Genomic DNA, 12,980 nt, shown 5'->3' with positions numbered 1-12,980 from the left:
GGTTATTTTTTTAACCACCCACTATCAATAATATATAAGCCAAAAGGGGTTTTCTTTTTCAACATAAAACAAGTTGTTCCGTCCGGATCTACCCACAAACACCACTTCTCTTCATCATCATCTACCCCTCACGGCCGCCACATATATCGATGTATATATATATATGACTGGGCGGTTAGTGGAACACACATATACACACAGGCACACAGCCACACAGTACGTAATATTTTTGATGATCTTGAAGAGGTGATCAGTTGGTTCTTTCTCCGGTCTCCGATGCTTTTTTCTTTCTTTCCAGATGTATGTGACTTCATCTTTCTTTTTATATCTCGATGTATATATATATATATATATCACTCAATAAGTGGTGAGTGGTAAGTATAAAATAGAAAACAATCCTAATTATATATAATTAATCGATTAACCGGTTAAAACTAAAAATAAAAACCGATTATCGGTTAACCGATAAGGAATCGGTTTTTGGTTTTAAAAGTGCAAACCGATTACTAACCGGCGGTTTTTCCTAACCTATAGTCGGTTTGTACTGTATCAGTTACTAACCGGTTACGATTATAGGTTAACTTTCGAATCGGTTCGATTAACTGGTTTTTTTGTGCACCTCTACGTAGAATTTACTTTTTATAAAATGTTATGGAGTGATTTATGTGTATGTGTTGTCTTCATATCATGATGTGTAAATGTGTACTAATTTAGTTTAATAAAAATTATTTTTGGTCCAGTCTTAGTCTCCGGAATCCTCCGCCTTAGACTGCGGGGGTATATTAGACCGTATATGTATTAGTTTAGATTTCGAGGTAGTCGAATGTAATAATTTAAAGGTAGTTAATTGTAATTTGTAATTCTATAAATTGAGATGAATGAGAAGGGAAACCCCAATGGATTCATTATCTTACATAAGCACAGACTATAAAAAAACAGAAAACTTTAAGCATAAATCACGGCAACGGCTAAAAATCAAACCTGCAGAAATAGAGGCAGGATCAATGTTTATTTGTATTTCTCAGGGGGCAAGAATATATTTGTTCTTAATGGGTTATAATTACATTGGTATTTTGATATGTGCGGTGAGCAATGAGTATCACTCCCACTATAAGATGTTTAGTTCATGCAAAAGTCGTATAGATGTCAAAATATAGAAACGGAACATAGAGTATCATATTTCCTTGGACCCGTAACGACCCCTGCCTTTGAAAACCTGATTCCTGGCCATCCACCCATTGCCTAATATCATAACTTTTTTGAACTCAAGAATCGCAAACTCACACACTTTAACTACACATTTGTTCCAGATAGGACTTGAACCCTCGACCATTTGTTTTAGGTGGTTTTACATGAGGTGGTTCTTATAATAAAGTCAGTGGTTGTGGGATATGGTGGATGAGTTTGTATAACAATTTTAATGCTCTCAAAATATTTTAACAGTCATTCCCGTTTCTTATTTGTACAAGTTTTTTCCAAAAATATAAGTATACCTTCCTTACCTATTTGATGGAATGTGTACTATTTCACTAAAACAAATTAATTATTTCTACACACTTTATTCTATACACTTTTGAAAAGTGTGTAAAATTTTTTTGAATACTTCGCACTTAAAAATGTGTACAAAATAGTTTACATTAAAAAGTGCGAAGAAAGTTAAAAGCTTCACATTTAAAAGTGTGAAGAAAAATGTTCACACTAATAAGTGTGTACAAATTTTATACTTTACACACCTATAAGTGTGGAGATAATTTCTTCGCGAGCGAATTCTTCGCACTTGTGTAAAATTCACCTGCGAAGAAATGATTTCTATAATGCGTAGAAATCACCCGCGAAGAAAATTATCTTTACAAATAAAAGTGCGTACAAATCTAATATTTTACACACTTATTAGTGTGTAAAAATTTTTTCGCACTTTTAAATGTGAAACTTGTAACTTTTTTCACACTTGTTAGTGTAGACTATTTATACACACTTTTAAGTGCGAACAACTTAGGAAAATTTTTCGCATTTTTAACGAGTGGTGCGTACAAATTACAAAAAAATTTTAGTGTTTTCTCAACTACTTGCAACCATTGATGGAGAAATTTCCCAACTTTTTGGATGTTACTTCAATATTCACTCACAAATTACTTTTAATTCTTTTACAGATTTACTGCATCCTCTCTTCTTTCTTGATAGAAAGAAATAGAGACAAATGATGCACTGGTGGCCGAATCTCATAAAGGAAATGAATTAGGCAGAATTAGACACGATTATGATGTATGTAATACATTCTCAGTTTCTTCCTTACAATTGATATTTATGTTAACCACTTATGTCATACATGGATATACATGAAAATTACAAAACAAATGCAAAACATAATGCTATTCCATCCACATCTCCTCTGGAGTTGTGACAGAATCACCCATAGTTGGTATCTCTTCACGTGCACGGGCGGCAAGTGTCGCAAGGGTATTGAGTGGGGGGCTGGTCATTTCAAGTGCAAGGGTTGCAAGAGCATAGTGGACTATATCTTACAAGCATAGGTTTATGAATTATGAATGCATGAGTTTGTCTTTGATTTGGGTTGCCTTAAATTAGGATCTATGGATTGATTGGGTCAAAAGTTTCTTCAAATTTTGATTTAATAGTATTGTCCATTTGTCTTTGTAAGTTGATATTTAACAGGGTTGTCCACATTCGTACATAAAGCGTTTGACAAAAAAAATAATTTAAGCTGTGCATCGCACAGGTTTTCACTATAGTGTTAAAAAAAAAACATATGATATACTTATTGATAGGGATTGAGTAATTGCAGGTAATAAAGATAATAAGATATGACCAGAGTTTCAAAGGCCATTGAATGACCAATTTGCTTTTCAGTTTGTAAACATCACTTTGATGCATTAAAAGTCCATAAAACTAACATAGTGCTTAACTAATTATCATTATTTAAGTGTTTAACAACACATTGATCCGTCAAAATTGAAAAAACATGTTTTTTTGTGCATCCATCTTGGATGCATATTCATCAAAATGATGCATCCAACAAAAAACGTGATTTTTTCTATTTTGACGGATCAATGTGTTGTTAAACACTTAAATAATGATAATTAATTATGCACTATGTCAGTTTTATGGACTTTTAATGCATCAAACTGTAATTTTTAAGTGTTCTCATTTGTTCTCATTTTAATTTCGTTCTCATTTGATAGCCACCATATATATATACACACTAGGTCTTTTACCCGCACGATGTGCGGCTATTTAAAATAACCTACGTATAAAAGAATAAAAATGAACATGAACTAATATATAATAATGCATTAAAGCATAAAATCTGTAGAAATACATATATAAATCTTATTCCAAAGTCTAATGTTCGTAAACTTAACAAAATGTGAAAATGTAGAATAGACATTCAATCTTATCATCAAGTCTTTAAAAGTCAAAGTCAAATATTTAAAATCAAAATTTATTATCAATATTTCCAATAAGTTTTAATGGATAACCATGTCAAAATCAAAACCAAAACCAAAAAATTAATTATAGCAGATTAATGAAAAAAAGTATAAACTTAAGCATCTAATTTTCATACACCTAGATATAGAATTGAAGAAATAAAAAATAGTTAGGATGAGAAAAATGATGATAAGAACCATAAATTATAATGTCAAAATTAACTTGAAATAAACAATTAATCGTCTAATCAAATTAATAAAAAGAAAGAAAAGGTTTAGTTGTCCATAACTAATCAACTAATAAAGTTTTAAAGATAAATGTATAAAACACATAAAAATTGACAGAATTTCGAAGATGAAATAAAAACCAACTTAAAAGAAAATATATGATGGTGTTGGTGTCCACCCAATTATAATCTACTTACTAAAACTAATGTTGGTTTTTAGGAAACAAAATCAATTTTATTAATTTCAAATTTTTATTTTGTTACATACCAATATATTTAATAATTTTCGTTTCTTAAATAAATAAATATCGTGAAAAAAAATATGAAGATGACACATAGGATAAAAATCTATGTGGCAAATTTTTAAAATAGCTTTAAATTGAAGAGAGTTTTAAAAAGCTAGGAATTCTACTGTTTTAATATGTATATAGATATAGATATTTAATTAGATATGATCATAATAAATATAATATTAATTTTAACAATACTAAAACTATGAATATTTATTGTTTATTAATGTTATCTTAAAAGAATTTTTTTAAAAACATAAGTATAGCCTAATAGAGACATACGTCGTTTTAATATATTGTCACGCGTCACTTATTGAATACCCCAAACGTATTTTAGTACATTGATAAAGATGACATATTATGTTTTAACTTTATTTATTCATCATATTAATTGTACCTTTATGTAATTATCTCGCTCAATATATCTTCATGTGTTCATAGATATCCGTGCTTTTTATGTATTATTTGATACTAATCTTACTCATTTAATAGTTTCTTTTAAAATTCGTTGCCTACTCCTATACGATTTTTACATTGCTGAGAAGTTTTGACATTTTCAAAAATAAAAAGTGAAAAAAAAGACGAAAAGTGAAAAAAAACTAACCAATGTTTGGCAATCTTAACGGTAAAAAACTAACACCCTTATCTCGCGGACGAAAAATTAAAAAAAAGTGTCAAGTTTAGGGCTTTTTATGCTATTTTTTTACTTTAGGGACGAAAAGTGTAAAACGTGTCAAGTTGAAGGACAAAAAATGCAGTTTACTCTATCTATAAATTTATCCTTGAAAGATGAATTATTTTAAAAATTGCATGACCATTTATTAAAATTCAACAATGGTAAATAAATGAATTAATTACTTACTAAAACAAAAAGTTAACTACTCTAACCACCACAGTCCAAGATTTTGGTCCATCCCTCTTCCGTTTTTTCAGTTCTTGGCTGAACAAACCGGGTATAACCGAACTCATTACCACCTCTATCGAATCAGGGCCTTTTTTTGGTCACCTAGACCAAATTCTAAACGCCAAGTTCAAAAAGCTCAAAACCAACCTCAAAACCTGAAATCGAGAATTACACTCCCATGAAAACCTCCAATCCACTATACTCACCGATCAACTTGCAGCACTGGACTCCCATGTAGATATCAGAGATTATTATTATACAGGTGATGAATTGGCTTTGTGGATTGAGACAAAGGATAAGCTGCTTGAACCAGAGCATGCTAAAATGCAAGACCTTCATCAAAAATCTCGTGCTAGGTGGATCAAATATGGGGATGAAAATTCGTCTTTTTTCCATCGTTATATCAACTGCAGAACTTCCAAAAATAGACTGGTTGGTTTAGAAATTGATGGCCAATGGCATATCGACCCTCCTAGTATTAGAGACAGAAGTTCACAGAGCCCATTAAAGATAGGCCCAAGTTGAAGTGTTTCAGGCTTAAAACTCTCCCAAAGGAAGACGCAAACCTTCTTATTTCCCCTTTCTCTTTGGCAGAAATTAAGAGAGCAGTTTGGGATTGTGATAGTGACAAGGCTCCTGGCCTAGACGGTTTCAATTTTGGCTTTATCAAAAAGTTCTGGGATTTACTACAGTTTGATCTATTGTCAATAATGATCGACTTCCATGAAACAGGAAGCATTAGTCGTGGTTGCGACTCTTCTTTCATCACTTTAATCCCCAAAAAATCATCAGTTAAAACCCTCGTTGATTATCGTCCTATACCTTGATTGGATGCATTAGGAAGATCATCTCAAAAAACTTGGCTAATCGGTTAGAGATTAATATTGAAAAGGTAATTTCCTCAACTCAATCAACCTTCCTTAGCGAGCGTAATATTTTGGACGACCCTCTAATGCTCAACGAGATCTTTAATTGGTTAAAGAAAAGCAAACATGAGACTTTTTGCCTGAAAATTGACATTGAAAAGGCATTCGATTATGTGAATTGGGATTTCCTCATCTCCATGATGGACCAGATGGGCTATCCTTTGCGTTGGCTTAGATGAATTAAAGGTATTCTTCATTCCACGAGATCCTCAGTCCTTATCAATGGTTGTCCTACACAAGAATTCAATTGCGAGAGGGGCGTCCCGCAAGGCGACCCACTCTCCCCTTTCTTGTTCATAATTGCGATGGAAGATTTTTCAAACATCTTGACTCGGGCCTTCATATTGGGTATGATATCCAGCATCCAACTCCCAAATAACGGGCCCAATATAAACCATTTGATGTATGCCGATGATGCAATGATTCTTGGCAGATGGTCGGCTACAAATCTTCTTAATATCTCTAAAATTATAAGGTGCTTTCACCTTGTTTCTGGGCTCAAGATTAATCCTCACAAGTCATCCTTTTTCGGCCTCAAACTCTCACAGGAAGCATGCAAAACCTCCTGTACTACTCTCAAGTGCAACCTTGGGCAATTTCCCGTTACCTATCTTGGTTTAACAGTTGGTGCCAATATGAACCTTGTGAAAAATTGGGCCCCTATTATCAAAACCTTTGAAACCAGGCTTTCGCTTTGGAAAGCTTCCACTCTTTCCCTCGGCGGTCGCATAACCCTCATCCGGTCAGTGCTTGACAGTCTTCCTACATATTTTTTTCTCCATGTATAAGGCTCCGGTAAGTGTGATTCTAAACTTGATTCTATTCGTAGAGCTTTCTTTTGGGGGGGGGGGGGGGGTTCTTCATTGAATTAAAAAATACCTTGGGTTTCATGGGACAGGGTGATCTCCCCTGTTGACTCGGGTGGACTTGGGTTGGGTAGTTTACAAAGCAAAAACCTTTCTCTTTTAACTAAATGGTGGTGGCGTTTTCGAATGGAATCGGATAGTCTTTGGGGCTGAGTTGTTACGGCTATACATGCTTCTTCCAGGAATTGCACTCCCCTACCAGTCAGGAATAACCTTGTGGGAGCTTGGAAATCCATTGTTGGATTGAGCTCCCACCTGTCCGAGTTTAACATCAATCTTGATGCTTGTTTTCAGGCGTCTTGGGCAATGGTGATCGACTCAAATTCTGGATAGATAATTGGCTCAGCAACAAACCTTTATACCTCTCTTACCCGATTTGTTTAGACTAGAGAAATATAAAGATTGTCGGGTCAGAGATCGTTGTACAGGACAAGGTGCCTTTTCGCAATGGGTGTGGTATTGGTCACGCCCACCATCTTCGTCTACCGAGTTATATCAGCCCCAAGATATGCTTTCAAGATTACAAGGTGTGAAGCTTTCCACCGCAAACGACTCATGGCTCTGGTCCTTAGATTCCTCACGTGGTTTCATAGATAAATCCATGAAATTATGCATTCAAACAGCAACATTTGGACCCAAGCATTGGGTGTTCCCTTGGAACAAGCTCGCTCCTATTAAAGTCAATGTTCTAGGTTGGAGAATTGAAATGGAGCGCATACCAACATATGATCAGCTCGTCAACAAGAACATCCCCATTACATATTTAATCTGCTCCTTATGCAATCTCCACAATGAGTCAACCGAACACTTGTTCATTCACTGCCAATTCGTGAAAATCCTCTGGAGTTACATTCAATCTTGGTGCAAAACAAATAGCCCAAATCCTACTAATCTAAAGCAGCTCCTCAAACCCCAGTTTCCCCTGGGCACAACCCCTCGAAAGCAAAGACTTATTCACCTTATTCATCTCGCATACTACTGGACGATTTGGAAATGCAGGAACGATTGTATATTCTCTGCAAAACAGCCATCTACTCGGTTTGCAATAAGAGACCTGAAAGGCAAGAGCTTTCAATGGTTATCGAATAGATCGACCTCCATAGGAATCAACTGGCCCCAATGGAGTAGTTTCAATTTGTAATTTTTACTTTTATACGTTTCTCTGATAGTATGCTTCTCTTAGCTTCTCGCTAAAGTTTATATCAATAAAATTTCTTTTTTAATGTTCAAAAAAAAAACTACTCCTTGTCATCAATATTGTAGTTGGTATATCAATCACTATAGGAAATTTACATAACTTAATAAAAAGACCATCCTTCAAAGTTCAAAGCAAAACTACATTACTTTTTTTACTTTATCTTCATCATTAATTTTGTCATGTGTCTACTACTTATTGTTAAACACACATTTAAGCATATCATTTAGGCATATTAAATTATCATTTTTTTTTGTTTATAGCTTGTACTAAGTGTATGCATAACAGATTTGTAAACACGTGCTCAAAGAAATGTACATAAATGGATATTAAAACGATTAACATATAGCATAAATATAATACAAGAATAAAAAAATATATATAATAATAAGGATATTATATAATAATATGTCTTACTAGTAATAACACTTTTAGTAACCAAGTATACTTCATAAAAAAAACCCAAAGTTTATGTCACCTATTTCAATTCTCGTGCCTCTGAATTTATGAACGTTACATGTCAAGTAGCGCAACAAAGACCTACTAACCTACAAGGCCGAACATTTGACAAATTTCGTCAAATGTGTCTTAAGAATTTGCACCAACCACGTCAACGAGAAAACCATCATAATCTTGAAGGTGATCATACCAATTACATTTGGAACGGATGTCAACGAAAAATAGATTAGCATGTTTGTTTTAAGTTTTTATTGTTGTTTTGATATATATTTTTAATTTGTGTATATACATCTAATTTTATTATGATTTTTAATGTTATTTATGTTTTAATTAATGCATATCATAAATTTAATGTAGGTAGATGAGATATTTCAAAATTTATGTAACCATCCACCAAAGTTCAATGAATGAATGAATTGTTTGGTAGGTAAAAAAGTTAATATTTATCATAAAATTAATGTTTGGTAGATGAACTATTTTAAAACTTACGTGACCATTTATTAAACTTTAACAATGTTATATATGAATTAATTTCGTGGCAGATCAAAACTTTAATGTTTGTCATGAATTAGTTGAGCGGTAGATAAAAATTTAATGTTTGTCATAAACATTTAATGTTCTCTTATTGTAAACACACCTACAACGCTAAAAATGTTTACATATATATTTCAACCCCTCAACTCCACGGTCATATCCCGGGAGCCATAAACCTTAAAACAGGAACATCAACAACTTTCTTTCTTTTTTAAAATTCTTTTCATCAATTTAACAATTTCAGATACTAACACACACACAACAACACATAGATCTCACGACAGATTTGATCTCCGTCCATTCTAGTGGCGGATCTGTAGTGGTGAGGATTATGAGCTGCAAGTGGTTTAGACTACTTTCATAAATTTATAAACATATTATTTCTCACTAGTAAGTAGTTTATGGTTTTTGGTTTTCGTTTTGGATTAGGATAAAAAAGAATTTATATACGCATTTCTTTGCTTTTCTTGCTATTATGCTTTTGAACAACTAAGTTGGAAAGTTTAATTATATTTTCCCTAATATGCATATGTTCAAAGAATACTGGGATGGGATTGTGGTTTTGTGTCCATCTATTGATTCGGCTTATGATATTGTTTTTAGATAAATTTGGTGTATTTCTTTGGTAATATATGACTTTACCCATATATATAACTGTTCAGATAGATTTTAGGAGATGGTAATTTTTCTATTGAATTGTGGTTTTACAATTTTTCTATATATTTGGCTTGCTCTTATGATTTAATCTATGTATATATAAATTTTAGGTGATAATAATTTTTTGTGTCGGTTTCGTGTATGTCTTTATAACTTTTATTTTATTTTTCTAAAAAAACAAAGTATCTATGTTTTCTGTTAGAATCTTGATAATAGGCATTACTTGTTGTTCCTAGCATTAATCATTCAATATACATCCATTGCTGAAAGTTTTGTTATTGTCTTAGCACAGGACTAAGGTGATCACATGTTTGCCGAATATGTCGTTTATATGATTCAATCTTAGAACATTCAACTAATACAGTTTGATATGTATTTTGTAAGTTCGTTGTCAACGTGAATAAATGTTTGTTACTTACCTTATCATGTTTGTATCCAAAACTTTATCATGTAAAAAACGTGTTTTGTTGTTGCGGGTTAAAATACTAGTTGTATGCTACTTGTCAAGTTTAGTGTAAATGTTGTGGTGATTTGGATTATTATTTTATCTTTAAATGATATATGTGTATCTCTTGAACAGTTGGATCACTAGAGGTCAGATTCAATTTATATTTATTTTGACAAATAGGTATTGGGGGTTAATTGAGGAAGCTAAGGTTAGATTTGGAGATTCTTTGTGGAAATTTGGAACCAGTCATTTCTTACTGGAAACTCCTAAAGAAATTGATAAAAGATGAAGAAAGAAATTAGGTAATATAATAATGATATGTGAATTTGGAAGAAGTTGTTTTTGTAATGGAAGTCGAAAGATATTGACTTAGATTTGTGAGTCTGAAGTGTGCTTCTAACGGAAGTCGAAAGACATTGACTTAGATTTGTCATGTTTATATCTTATCCGGACCAAAACAACCGTTTTATAAGCCTTGCGAATTTTTGTAGGAGGTTTGTTTTATTTTTGTTGGACTTATATATTGGTTTGTTGAACTATATGCTATGTGTCAAGTTTAGTGTAAATGTTGTGATAATTTGGATTGGTAATTGACTGTTATTTTGTTTATAGAGTTTGTTAGATTGGTTTGTTGGACTTATTGTTTTGTTTGTTGAATTGTATGCTACGTACCAAATGGATGATTAATTCGGGGGTTTTGCTTATAAAAAACACAAATGGATGATTAATGATTCTTTCTATTTCAGCATCCAAACCCGAAAATGGAGTACATTCATGCACATGTGACTCCTCAACCTTGAGTGAGTATTTAAGTCTCTCTCTCTCTCTCTTCCCCCACAAATTTACTACTAGATCCAACTAAACAATGATAAAAAAAATTAGTATAATAACTTTGTTCATTTTTGTTCTTATAGGCTAAATGAGTCGATGTGCATTGTTCTGTTTTCTCTAGTTTATTTCTTAATAACTTTGTTTAGAACTAACATAACGGTTGTTATGCTGCAAATAATATACAAACATAATACTTTTGTCTAGTTCATTATATAAAGTCATGATATAAACACAAAATCTGACTCTTGCTATTCAACCCTTTCATGAATTTATATCATGAACTCAACCGAACTAGTCAAAAGTGGCATGTTTGTATATTGTTTGTAGCATAACAACCGTTACTATAGTTCTAAACAAAGTTATTAAGAAATAAACTAGAGAAAACGGAACAGTGCACAACGACTCATTTAACCTACAAGAACAAAAATGAACAAAGTTATTATACTAGTTTTTTTTATCATTGTTTAGTGGCATCTGGTAGTAAATTTGGAGAGAGAGAGAGAGTCTTAAATACTCACTCAAGGTTGATGAGTTGCAGTGCATGAATGAACTCCCTTTTCGGGTTACGATGCTGAAATAGAAAGAATAATTAATCATCGGTTTGTGATTTTTGCAAAATCCCTGGAATCTGAGCTTGACACGTAGCATACAAGTCAACATACTAATTAATTAGTCCAGCCAACCAATTGTTACAAACTCTATACACAAAATAGCAGTCGATTACTAATTCAAATCATCACAGTATTTATACTAAACTTGACACGTAGCATACAATTCAACAAAGCAATATATAAGTCTAACAAAAATAAAACAAACCTTCTACAAGAAAATCGCAAGGCTTATAAAATTGTTATTTTGGGTCGGATAAGATATGAACATGACAAATCTAAGTCAATGTCTTTCGACAATTTATACGAATCAATGCTTCAAACCATTAACCATGTTGTCATAAATACACCAGTAGGATTCAAAAAATCCCAATAGCTTGATAGTAAACCAAAAACTCAATCCGCCACTCACAATTTACGGCTATATATATACTCGTTAATGGTGTTTGCCCATGTTGACTATGATGAACTACCTATGAAGATAGACTTACAAGGATCGTTTCAGTGTGAGAAACTACTACAAGTGGAAATATGAAAATGTCGCTCTCTAGTAATTCCACAAGTTTCCCGCAAAGAGTCCCAAATCAATTGCTCGCATTACAAAGAACTAGAAGTTAGCCAAGATTTGAATTTGACATGAGTCATACCTGCTCAACCATTGATGTCCAGGGAATTTTTTTTTCCTGAAAGGTAAATATATATTACAAAAAAAATATCAAATATTTACATATGATTACAATGAGATAAGTTGGAAAAAAACCAACTTATTATATCAATTAGCAACTCATGCACAATTAACACTATTCTACTTTCTATACTATATTCAATGATCATTTCAAAGGCCAAAACAGTCCCCTGGATCTTCTTAACCTCTCCACTGTCTCACCATGACCAAACTCATTCCAGACAGTTGTTATTCCATTCGTTGTTCACAAAGTTCAGTTTAACTCCTCACTTATACATCCTAAACACCTGCATGGTTTTGCAGACTTTCAACCCCATGAGTCACATTTTGACATAATTACTTATGCATTCAATCATGGCAGATTCACTTCTTGATTTATTAGTAAACATCCTTGCATTTCTTTCTTGTTAAATGTTATACACAGTGGCACCTAACACTAGCCTCCCCACAACATTGATCATTACATTGTTTGTACATTTAAGGGTATATATATATATATCTCCAGGCATCCCAGTTATATAGTATTTCTTCTTCATCTTGTCCCAAATAGTTTTAATTTACATTGGAAGAAGAGGTGTTCATGTGATTCTATACCGTCATTGCACAATGAGCATTTCATGCTTGTATCTTTGTTCCACACCAATATTCTGTCTTGAGTTTGGAGCTTTCCATTTACAGGCATATATCCGCATATGAACATGTGACTAGGAATATCTTGTGTGAACCACACCGCCACTTTACTCCACTGCACTTTAGTTCCATTTCCCTTAAAGTCGTCCCCACATCTATTTAACTGCAAAGTCGACCTCCCTTACATTATTGACCTTTCAAACCACTCTATCGTCTCTATCGAGAACTACAGGAACAAGCAATATTCCAAATATGCTTAACCATTAGAGCTTAA

General features: G+C 32.9%; 1 long non-coding RNA gene across 2 annotated transcripts; it reads left to right on the top strand.

Moving 5' to 3' along the window:
* Positions 1-8,993: 8,993 nt before the first annotated feature.
* Positions 8,994-10,059, top strand: LOC122583998. 2 transcript variants are annotated; one of them, XR_006321370.1, is made up of 2 exons: positions 8,994-9,237; positions 9,797-10,059. It is a non-coding gene; the product is annotated as an uncharacterized LOC122583998 (long non-coding RNA). The 2 variants fall into 2 exon arrangements; XR_006321371.1 differs by having other exon boundaries at positions 9,792-10,059.
* Positions 10,060-12,980: the final 2,921 nt, after the last annotated feature.

This window comes from Erigeron canadensis, chromosome 9 (assembly GCF_010389155.1).
Source record: "Erigeron canadensis isolate Cc75 chromosome 9, C_canadensis_v1, whole genome shotgun sequence".
In the NCBI taxonomy this organism is placed as follows: domain Eukaryota; kingdom Viridiplantae; phylum Streptophyta; class Magnoliopsida; order Asterales; family Asteraceae; genus Erigeron; species Erigeron canadensis.
The sequence above is the reverse complement of the archived record's forward strand: the minus strand, read 5'-3'. Positions and strand labels throughout refer to the sequence as shown.